General features: G+C 40.0%; 1 long non-coding RNA gene across 1 annotated transcript in view; it reads right to left on the bottom strand.

Annotated features, from left to right (window-relative positions):
- Window positions 1–1,488: 1,488 nt before the first annotated feature.
- LOC131404354 (uncharacterized) overlaps window positions 1,489–12,226 on the bottom strand; it is a 36,705-nt gene continuing 25,967 nt past the window's right edge. The window contains exons 2-3 of the long non-coding RNA XR_009219781.1: window positions 5,199–5,268; window positions 1,489–1,536 (exon numbers count right to left, since the gene is read on the bottom strand). This is a non-coding gene — a long non-coding RNA (uncharacterized LOC131404354). The remainder of the gene's footprint in view (window positions 1,537–5,198; window positions 5,269–12,226) is intronic.

Raw genomic sequence — 12,226 nt, 5'->3', positions numbered from 1 at the left:
GGTCTGAGGGAATAATCATTATAACTTTCAATTATGCTGGAAAAGAGGCAGCTTCTGGGTCACGAGATGAAAAATTGACACTTCCGTCTTAGACTTTGGGTAACAAGAGAATTACTTATTCTCTCTGGATTCTGGTTCTCTTAGGAAGAGGCTCTGAGGAGTCTAGACATGTTAAAGGCTTTCCCACACGATGGAGAGAAGCTAGAGTCTGCCTTATGCACCAGGCCAGGAGCTAAGCATCCCCATAGCAAGGGAGGGAGGCAGGCTCATAGCTGCTGTGCCATGATAGGTTTGCCTACAGGTTACAGAAAACCCAAACTCACATAAAGAAGTCCAGAAGTAACTACAGTAGTCCCCCCTTATCCATGGTTTCAATTTCTGCAGTTTCAGTTACCTGGGGTCAACCGAAAATATTAAATGGAAAATTACAGAAATAAACAATTCATAAGTATTAAATTACACACCCTTCTGAGTAGGGTGATAAAATCTCATGCCATCCTGCTCTGTCCCACCTGGGTTGTGAATCATTCCTCTGTCCAGTGTATCCACACTGTAGGTACTCACCCGTTAGTCACCTAGTAGCCATCTCGGTTATCAGATCGACTGTCCTGGTATCACGGTGCCTATGTTCAAATAACCCTTATTTTACTTAATAAAAGCCCCAAAGTGCAAGAGTAGCAATGCTGGCAATTTGGATATGCCAAAGAGAAGCCAAAAAGTGCTTCCTTTAAGTGAAAAGGTAAAACTTCTCGACTTAATAAGGAAAGAAAAAAAATCATATGCTGATGTAGCTAAGCTCTACAGTAACGTTTATTACAGTATATTGTTATAATTGTTCTATTTTACTATTAGTCATTGTTGTTAATCTCTTACCATGCCTAATTTATAAATTAAACTTTATCATAGGTATGTATGTATAGGAAAAAACATAGTACAGTCATGTACTGCATAACAACGTTTTGGTCAACAATGGACCACATATATAATGGTGGTTTTGTAAGATTAGCACCATATAGCCTAGGTGTGTAGTAGACTATACTATCTAGGTTTGTGTAAGTACACTCTATGATGTTCACCTAATGACATTCTCAGAACTTAACTCTGTCATTAAGTGATGCATGAGTTCAGGACTATCCTCGGTTTCAAGCATCCACTGGGGGTCTTGGAATGTATCTCCTGCAGATAAAAGAGGACTACTGTATTCCAAGGATATTGTGGTTACTTTACCAAGTAATCAAGGACTTCATCTCTTTCTCTCTGCTCTACCATCCCCTGCATTTGGCTTCTACTCTCAAGATCACTTCATGTTCTAAGATGGCTTCCATAACCCCTGTCATCACATCCTCATTTCAGGCAGCAGGAAAGGCAAAAAGGAAGCATCTCCCAGTTGTATCAGCTCCTGCAAGGAGCCTTCCCAGAAATCCACTTCTGTTACATTAGCCAGAACTTAGTCTTGTGACTATACCTACCTGCAAGAGAAGCAAAGGGGAAGGATATACTTTTAGCTGCTTCATCACCATCTCAAATAAAATTTTTCTGTAAAAAAAGGAGAGAATGGATATTGAGTGGAAAGTTTTTCTGCAGTAACTGGTCAGAAATGTGGCCTACAGCAGACTGCATAAGGATGTATAGTCACCAGCTGAAAGACGATTTTGTTGCATACTTCCTTTTGGTTATACCTGAGGCTGTACCATAAAAAGTGATATTGTTACAAGCTGTTCTTGGCTGTGCTGTAGGATATTAAAGAAAGAGTCTGTGTCCACTCTTGGGCAGAGGGGAGAGCAGTACCCAGAAGCAGTGTAGCGGTGGCTGCCATGACCTCAGAGAGCACTGGTCTACGCGGAACCACAGAGAAATTTCTGGAGCAGCAAAGCCACTTCACACTAAGAGATAATGTGTCTAAGTTGTCACTACTGATGGGGAAGCACAAGCAAGACACCTCCTAGAGACTCCCTGAGAAACACCAGAGGGTAAGAACACCTCAGAAGTGGGCAGAGGTCCTGCTGTCCCACAGGTGAGGGTCACCAGTCAGTGAAATTTGTGCTTAATCGCGTATGTGCCCTCATTTGTAACCATGAGGCCTGGGGGGTATTTGAGTGACTCGAAATAAAGGGCACAATTTAAAATTAAATGTTTTGTAAAGAAAGAATTGGTTAAGAAAATGTGGATGCGTGCTTTTTAGATTAAGTTCTAGCTTTTAAGTGAGCACTGGTTGGTGCTCACTTTGGTGATTGGTAAGCTTGGTGATTTTTCAAAGCATATTTCATAGAACTCTCTAGTTTCATGGAGTACCTCAGAGACCAGAGGAAGGTCAAATGGGGTAGGCTTTGGTCACCAACTCCCGCAACTTACACCATATTCATATTTTTGTATTCCATATAACTTTTTATCTGAAAAATTATTTCCACCGTTCAAAAAATTAGAAATTACCAGGTTAAGTATTAAACGTATTAATGGTGATCATCTGATAAAGTTAATCTCATTGTCTTAAACACAGACATATTGCAGAAAAGCTGAATAAAAGGACATGGATATTTTATACCTGCTCTTCTAACAAAATCCCAGCCTATACCAACATGAACTGAGATATGCAATACTAGCCACCATGATTTTGGTACTAAATACCAGTCACAATGATTGTGACCAGTATTATATGGAATGATAAATACTGGTCACAATGATTTGGTACTAAAGAAGGTTCCAGACATCATCAACTAAAATATTTTTGAGGAGAGGAAGGGATTCTACATGAAGACAAGCTCTGAAAATTCCTACTTATCTATCTGGAAAGATGAAAGTGGTGGTGAAGGGAATAGATGGATGAGTGGAGCAGATAAAAATCTGATTGAAGTTTTCCAAGTCATGGAGGGTATAGAAATGGTGAACCATAGACTCTTTAACCAAATCCTAGAGTGCTAGAACTTGGTGAAACTCCTTGAGTTTGATAGCAGCAGACACACAACAAATAAGAGGAAGTATTACTCCACAAACTTATTTTCTCAATCTTTTTTACACAGGTTGAAAATATAAATTGGTACAGAAAAGATTTAGGTATATTGTGGACCACATGAGTTCTTCAGGGCTTGACATCAATGAATGGCTCTTAGAAACCTATTATAGGAAATTGAGATAGCTAGAAATGTCTTGAAGTCCATCCTAACCTTTTGGGCCATTATTTTTTTTGGGTAATCATTACTTTCCAACACAATCCCATAATTCTACTTTCAGACTCAGACACTGGTCTGGGTGGACCATGGACTGATGTATATTCTTATTAGTGTTTATATAATGGGGAGTACTGGTATTTCCTCTATAGTCAAGATTTCCTAAAGCAATGGGATGTAACATCAATCAAAAACACAATTTATAATACACACACTGCTGTTACTGGCAATGTAAGAATATATGCCTACTTTGCTTGGTTGGCTTGGTATGCTTTCTTTATCATAACACGGATGACGATTTTGTCAAGCAAGTATTTATGTAACACTAGGTTAATAAGAGTGTTTTTAGTAATTGCTACAGATAGGCCATTACTCCTGATTAAAAGTGAAATGTCACTGAATTCTGGCTTTGTACCGTGAATTAAGATATTGTAGCTATATACTTATAGCTTTTTATTAAAACTACTGTTATCACTGAAATCCCAGCAGGAAAAAAAATCAATTTTCTCACTGCAAATCTAAGTTGTTATCTTCTAGCACTTCATTTCCTTCTGAAACAATGGGATTTGGGGCAGGCAGTTACTTAAGAATATAATTATTGCACAACAATAGAGCTGTCTACAATTGGGAGCTCTGAGTAGGCAGCACATCATAATCCACAGCAGGAGACATGATTCATTAAGGAGAAATAGCGGGCTGTGTTTCAGGCTGCTCTGGAGAGACATGAGTAATCCCCTTAAGACAGAGTCTGCTCCAATACTGTGAGAAGAGTGGCCCTTCACAGAAAAGAGGGGGATTGCCGCTGGATTGAAAAGCTGCAAGTGACCTTCCAAGGTCATCTAGTTCATCCCCTTCAGGCAGAAACCCTTAGAACTCATAGTAATTCGATGATAAGGCAGCCTGAAACAGAGTGCATGCATTCCAGAATCACTCCAGCATTACGAACTTCACTGACAAGAATTTTTCTTGGATTTAAATATAATTCCTCATGCTATGGCAAATTTGCTTTTGTTTTTGTTTCCTATTTTTTTCTCCTGAGAGACAGGTAAGCTGGTCAAGTAAGGCTAAGGACGAAAGGAGCGCAACCTGCCTACAGTTGGTGAATTCAAAACTAGAGAACTCATTATGTGTCCATTCTTCCCCCAGGTCTGAAGAACAGCAAATGCTTTTCTTGGCAGGCAGAGGGCACTGGGAGGAGGCAGCTGGTCTACCTGTTTGTGGAAAACTAAAATTCTTTAAGGCTCAAGGTACAACACACCAGGGAATCATTTTCTAGTGCCAACCAGAAAAAAAAAAAAAAGGTAGAAAAAAGGGAAGGAGAGGAGCAATTTAAAAGTTTATAAAAATACAGCCCTATGTGGGTCTGAGCCTCATACTTGAGCATGAGGGTGAGCAGGAGGTGTCTTTTTCACCCAGGTAATGGCTGTATGAGCTCCATAAGGAGATGGTTAAATCAAACACTGAGATGACTGCTCTTAAGAGGGAAAAAAATATGTCAATCACACTTTGCCTTTGACACAAGGAAATTCCTTGAAACTGAGAATGGAGAGTGGAAGGGAGGGAGAATGTCTCCTGATGTGGGTGGCCAGGAAACCGGGGGCCAGAAAAGCATGAGAGGAGAGAGGGAGAAAGAGACAGAGAGGGGAAAAAAACACAAGATTGAATTCTAATCAAAATGCTATGAGGCGTTCACACCAGGCCTTGAGAGAATATTAACAAGGTTACCAAAGGGGGGCCTTTAGCCCCAGGAATTATTAGTGAATATGGAATTATATTTGCACAAACATTACCAGATGCAAGGAGCTAAATGTCCTGCAGATGTGGAAGGAGCCGGTGTATGTTCCAAACAGGCGGCAGCTTTATTTGTTTTACCTTCTTACAAGAGCCTGGGTAGCACGTTTCTGAGGGGTTACATTTCTGAAATGACCACCACACCACGAGGCCTCTGTTTCCCAACTGCTGGGGTAGCAGCCTCGAAAGTATCTCTGCCCAGGACCATGTGGAGTGGCGCTGGGGCAGGTTTGACAAACTTACCAGCTTCCCTCTACCACCTCCAGGTATCACAACGCTCCAAGAGGATCATGGTGTTCCAAGAAGGGATTTTCTGAAAGTGAAAGGGTTCAGAGTCAGGTAAATCACAGCAATTTCACAGAGGAGTTTTGAACTCAGATATATACTGGGGGAAGAAAACAGCAAAATACAAGAGGAACAAAGAGTTTCCTTCTGATATGCCACCATCAGGTCCTCAAGACTCAGTTTAATTTAGATTCACCGTGGCTGAAGGAGACATGTCTCGTCTCTGTGACTGGACAAGCTAGTGCCTTCAGGGAGTCTCCTGAATTAGTAACCCCAACTCCCCACCGCCATCTTGCCAATATGGTGGGACAGAATTGTTCAGCACATTGATACGACATGTTGAGGCAGCTGACCATGAAGCTAATGACACGAGTCCTTTCCAAGTCCCTGCTAGAGGCTCTATCAATGTGTGGGCATGGTTACATGTTTTCGTAAAGTTTAGAAAATTAAGGTATTTAACACCAATTAGTTAATGCTGCCCTGACTTCCCCTCTGTCACATCTCCCTTCGTGTAGGTTGGCTCTGGAGTTGAGTCGAAGATACATTTAGCTTGAGTGGAGTGGGATGTATTATGTGGTTCACATCACTTCTGTGCATAGTTGATTGCTAGGCACCCAGTTGTAGGAATGGATTCCAGAAACATTCCTATCATCATCTGTTCACCCAATGAGCTGGGGGACCTAAGTATATCATGCTGGGATGTGAATGCATCCTACAATGCCCAGCCCCCAAATTAGAAGACTAGTGGGGGAGAAACAAGATTTGAAATGTTCAGAGTCAGAAGCTAGTCCATGGAAGACTTATCTAAATCTTATAACTCTCCCATGAAAAACTTTGATAGAAGTTTTCCAAATTTGACAACAATTATAAAATTTTGCATGACATTACAAGCAACAAGTTGTGGTGCTGAAAAATTTTTTCCTAAACTATCAATAGTAAAAAAAAATTTTGATGAATCATACTAGAAGAAAGTTGAAGTATGTTTCCATTCTCTCTATAAAATATATTACAAAATTTTTGTCATATGAAGAGGCCATCAGAACACATAGCATATGTATATCTATATGTGTGTATGTATGCACACACACCCATATAAAATAGAGATATTTCATGTAGTTAATAAATTAAAACATCATGTTGTTTTCCTGGATTTTGTGATGTTTGTGGTATTTGTCAGTTTGTTGGTTTTTTTTTAAGTGAGTTATTGTGATTTCTTTTCTTATTCTAAATAAATATCCACTTTACTATTTAATTTTATAACCAGAATTATGTATTCTTTTTCTTAAAGAAGGCCTTCAATATTGTATAAGCTTTAGACTCAATATAACCCAAATTTGCCTCTGGTGCCATGCACAATGTAAACACTTTCTTTTATTTTACTCATCAACTTAGAAGGTAGGTCTTGTGCGTACCATTTTAAAAAGGAGAAACCTGAGATTTTTAGTTATATAGCTTCTAAATGGATTTGAATCCAATGTCTGTCTTATGCCAAAGGGAGTAAGTTAGTCTTAGCCCTAATTGTATTCCCTACTCCCACCAGAAGTCATGCTGATTCCTGAAGGGATCTTGCTGTGTTTTATCTAGTCTTGTTTACATAGCTTCCCCTGACACCCTTCCCCCTACCACCCTTACCCATCTTCCCCCTGAACTACCTCATTGTTAATAGATCTGAAAGATCTTTCTGTCAGAAAACTTTTCTTCATTTCCTCTCCATTACTCTGAAATGTGCCCTCATGGACCCCTCGGTCAATTCCTCCTTCTTGTGATATTTGACAATTTTTTGGTGGTGTTTATACTCCATAGAAAGAAACAGCAAAGATATTTCAAAGCATCTGAGCTAAAGGACATATCATCTTTGAAATCTTTTGTGTGTGTGTGTGTGAGAAAGATCAGCCCTGAGCTAACATCCATGCCAATCTTCCTCTTTTTGCTGAGGAAGACTGGCCCTGAGCTAACATCTATTGCCAATCCTCCTCCTCTTTTTTTTTCCTTTTTCTCCCCAAAGCCCCAGTAGATAGTTGTATGTCATAGTTGCACATCCTTCTAGTTGCTATATGTGGGATGCCGCCTCAGCATGGCCTGACAAGTGGTGCGTCAGTGCGTGCCCGGGATCCGAACCTGGGCTACCAGTAGTGGAGTGCACGCACTTAATTGCTAAGCCACGGAGCCGGCCCCTGAAATCTTTTTTTAATTGAAATTCAAAACACACCCCCTCCAGGAAGCCCACCAGATTAATTCCAGGCAGCAAAATCCCCATGCCATCCTCTCGAAGTCCGTTTATAACTTGCTATTGGCTATTCACAACCACAACTAGATGTGTTTGCTTGTATTCTTTTTCTTATTAGAAAACTCAAGATTAGCAATGCCTTACAATCTTTACTACTTAAACTTAAATGCATATTTGAATTCCAATTTTTTATGGGAACTCAGTAAAATTTTCATACTATATAAAGTAAGGAAATGAAGTCTGTTCTTTTCTTCAGTACACCTCAGTATCAATCATGCTGCTTTCAAAATGAAAAATATGCAAGTCCGTTTTATGTAAAAACAGAAAACCTCACTTCTGTGGTGGAACAAAAGCTCATCAAATTCCTGGCCTGGTTCTCCCAAATTCTAATGTATGGCTTTAGCTCTTTCAGTATGTAATAGTGGCAAACAAAAATGCTTCAGTTTCTCTATCTGTAGAATAAGAATTGTGTTATTTCTTTCCCATTTACTTCACAAAACTCTCTTGGGGAACAAGAGTTAAATGATTAATGACTGAAAGGTCTTGGACAAACACAAAACGCTTAATAAAAATAATCTCTCATTGCCACAATGATAGGCACCAATGACCTGATGCTAAACCTTGACTGAGGTGGAAGGCAATTCAGATAAACTCTGAGCCCTGTCCATGAATCACTCTTCTTTTCCCCTGGTGAGGACAATCCGGGTTCATGTTCCTTGACTTCCTCCACTGACAGGCCCCTGCTTATGGCCCTCCAGGCTCAAACCAACCCACAAGTAATATGAAATCTAGCTTCTTGGTTGTGGAAGAGTAAAGTGTGGGAAACCGTCAAACACGCCATTGTGAGGTCAATATAATTTTATCCTCCCTTTTTCAGAGAACATGCCTGCTCAGCCCATACCACAACATTATTAGGAAAACTATTTGAGATCAAAACTCAATTTTTCATCTAGTTTGGGCCCTTCCTAAGAGAAGCCCTTGCATAGCTCTGGAAAGAGTCTCCAAGTGAAATACGTTTCCTGTCTTGACTGAAAGAACTGGGAGTATGCTTGAAAGACACCTCTATTGGGAAAAACTATAAAGGTTATTTTAAAAGGAAACAGAGATTCCAGCATATTTTTACCTTATTGGTTTATTGAACATAATCTATTCCTAGTCTTCAGGTATAATACAGCCACGTGAAATCATCTGGACTTGAATCCGATCCCTGAGTAAATTCAGAAAACTCAAGATGCATACTTGCTTGACCAACTCTGCCACACGTTGGACTGTCTTGTCCTAAAATGACTTTCTTTTTAGTCTCTTTTTTTTAAGAGAATGAAAGAAACATAAGAGCATTTCTGTTAGAGAAAAGAACCGCTAAGGTTTGTCATATTTCATGAAATAGGATGAAGCAATATGAGGAGCTTGGGCTTTGGAATCAGACAGACCTGGGTTGGAATCTCAATAGTACCAGTTACTAGCCGTGGGGTCTCAAGCAAGTGAGTTAACTCCCCTGAATCCATTTCCCTGTCTATACAGAGGGACTAAAAATCTCTATATCAGACAGCAATGTAAAGACTGAATTAGATATCGTAGAAAGTGCCGGGTAGTGTGCCTAATTTACAGTAGACAGTCAATACTAATAGCTAGTCATAATCATAGTAACGAAAAAAACAATATTGTCCCAGACTCCCAATGAATTTATTATAGCAAATCAACAAATGTTTTGAGGATGTACGTGCTAGGCGCTATGGGAAAGGAAAATACAATGACTTACACAAAATGAAACCTACTGTCAAAGATCTGACCATTTAGTTTCATTTTTGAAAATATTAGTACATATATATTTTAATGTACTCGCTGCTTTTGCTTAAAGTATATACCAACCATAGCATAGGTTCTTAAATTGTACAGGTTATAACCACTATACCACAATATACTCATTCCTCAGAAACATTGCATAAAATTGTCTGTTAAAATAAAAGAGAAATGGAGAAAAACATTCAACTTTGTAACCAGAGTACTAAAAAAACAGTAATTATTACATGGGTGATAACTTGAACAGCCCAGGAAAGCAGATCAGCTGGAGATTGCCTTGGGGGATATTTTAAAATGCATAAAAACAATAGTGTGGGACTTCTGTTTCTGGTCAAGACAGAGTATTGGGGACTAGATTTTCACTATTATGTAAAACAACTTAAAAATAGAAAAATCCTGGACAAATATATGAAACAATAGCTCTCAAAGATATTGGAATTAAGCAATGGAGGCCAGTGATCTCTGAGTGATGGAAAACAAGCGAGGTGAGGCCTGGGATCACTTAACTTACTGTCTGAAGGGAGTTTCCAGGCCCTGACACAGAGAGAAGTACTCAAGTAGTCTCCCTGAGTTGGGGAGATGGAGCTGGGAGTCCAGGTAAGCCAATGCGGCTAGAGTTCTTAGAGCAGAGAGCTAGAGAGGAGAGAATTGCATAGAGAGAGAACTGAAATCTACAGAGCGTCCCCTTCAAGCTTTCAGTCAGTAACTGATCAAGCATGTGAGCGAGGAAACTGAGGCTCAAGAATGAACTGCCTTATAGGACAGGAGCAAACTATCCCAGGGTTCGTACAGAGCCAGGATAGCGGCCATTCCTATCATCCAGGGTGGGAAACCTCATAATTCATGAGGCTGAGGTTAGTAATAAGAAGATTCTTACCTCAGTCGTGGAGAAAATTTAACCCTAGGCAAAATATTGTTCTGGTCCTGCCAAACAAAACCTAGAAGCAAGACTCCAAAATGTCAAACTGTTTCCAAATAACTTAACCATATTCCAGAACAAAGTGTAACAATTCTTTTAAGAATACAAAAATATCCAACATCTCACAAGACAAAATTCATAATGTTGGACATCTAATCAAAAATGATCAGCCATGCAAAGAAGCAAAAAAATAAAACCCATAATGAGTAGAAAAAAGTCAATCAATCAAAAAATACTAAAAAATGACTTAGATGATAGCATTAGTAAATAAGGACAGTAAAACAGTGTTAAGTGTATGCCATGTGTTCAAAAAACTAGAAGAAATATTGTACGTATTAAATGAAGACATGGAAGATTTTTTTAAATTGAACTTCTACAGATGAAAAATAAAATATCTGAAATAAAAAATACACTCAATGAGATTAACAGCAGATTAGACATCATGGAAGGAAAGATAAGAGAACTTGGAGACACAGCAATAGAAACTGTCCAAAATGAAGCACAGACAATTTAAAAAAACAAGAAAAAAATAAAGCATTGAACCATGGGACGCACACATAAGTGTGAAACTGGAGTTGCTAAAGGAAAGAAGGCAAAGGGGGAGATACAAAATATTTGAAAAACTAATGCCGGAAATATTTTCAACTTTGATGAAAAATGTAAATCCATAGATCCAAGAAACTCAATGGACTTCAAGCACAAGAAACATGAAGAAAACTACACCAAGGCACATCATAATCAAATTGCTTAAAACTAGTGCTAACGGGAAAATCTTAAAAGATGCCTGAGAAAAATGACACTTTACATACAGAGAAACAGCAGTAAGGATGACATAGATCTCTTGTCAGACACTATGCAAGCAAGAAGACAGGGCAGAATATCTTTAAAGTACTCTAATAAAAATACAGTTAAACTAGAATTCTGTAGTCCACAAAAATATCTTTCAAAATGAAAGTGAGAGAGTGACGTCAGCATCATGGCGGCGTGAGCTTTCCCGTGAATTCTTCCCCCAGAAAATACAACAAAAGTAACAGCCACAGACCAACAACGGAATCCCAGACAGTCAAAAGCTGGAGCGGAGGGATCCACACTGCCGCACATCTGAGAGCGGAACTTGCTGGGCCCCCGGAGGAAGTGGGGAGAGGTAAGGAGAACTCCGCTCCCTCCCCATCAGATCAGCGATCCGGTCCGCGAGGCTCCCAGAGAGGGGGGAGGGGCGGCCCTCGGCGGGAAATTGTAGCTCTTCGGGCGCTCTCAGCCAGTGGGAAACTCCCGCACAGAGGGCTCAGAGGAGCCACAGGGCTACCATCAACATCTGAGCAACCCAGAGAGCGGATAAAGAGGGGCAAACGAGAAGCCTCCCACGTCAGGGACCCAGAGGGCAAAAGAGAGAGCTCCCCCCTCCCCGCAACCCGGAGTCTGCAGCTCGACCAGATCTAGCGGTCCGAGGCAGACCTGAATAAACTGGACTGGACCCGTGGATCGCAGTGGGGAAAAGAAACAAAACAAAACAAAACAAAACTGCGGATCGCAGCAGAAAAACTGGGGCAGAGCGCAGGGGGCTTAGACTACACAGCCCTTTACCACCACACAGTGGCGGCAGGTGGAAATTGCAACCAGAGACTTCCAGGATGAGGAAAATCAAAACCAACACAGGAACCACAATGCAAAAATATATGAAATCACCAGACCAGAAACAAAATGACAAGCACCCAGAAATCAACCCCGAAGACACAGAAATCCATAAACTAAATGACAGAGATTTCAAAATAGCTATCATAAAAACACTCAACGAAATACGAGACAACACAGACAAACAAATGAGATTAGGAGTTTCTTCACAAAAGAGACTGAAATCATAAAGAAAAACCTATCAGGGCTGATGGAGATGAAGAACACAATGGAGGAGATAAAGGAGAATCTGGAATCTTTAAAGAACAGAGCTTACAATATGGAGGAAAGAATTAGTACTTTAGAAGATAGGAATACAGATATACTCCAGATGGAAGAAGAGAGAGAACTAAGACTAAAAAGAAATGA

The sequence above is a fragment of the Diceros bicornis genome, chromosome 4, assembly GCF_020826845.1.
Source record: "Diceros bicornis minor isolate mBicDic1 chromosome 4, mDicBic1.mat.cur, whole genome shotgun sequence".
NCBI classification, from domain to species: domain Eukaryota; kingdom Metazoa; phylum Chordata; class Mammalia; order Perissodactyla; family Rhinocerotidae; genus Diceros; species Diceros bicornis.
Note: the sequence above shows the minus strand (reverse complement) of the source record. Positions and strands in the feature narration are given on the sequence as shown.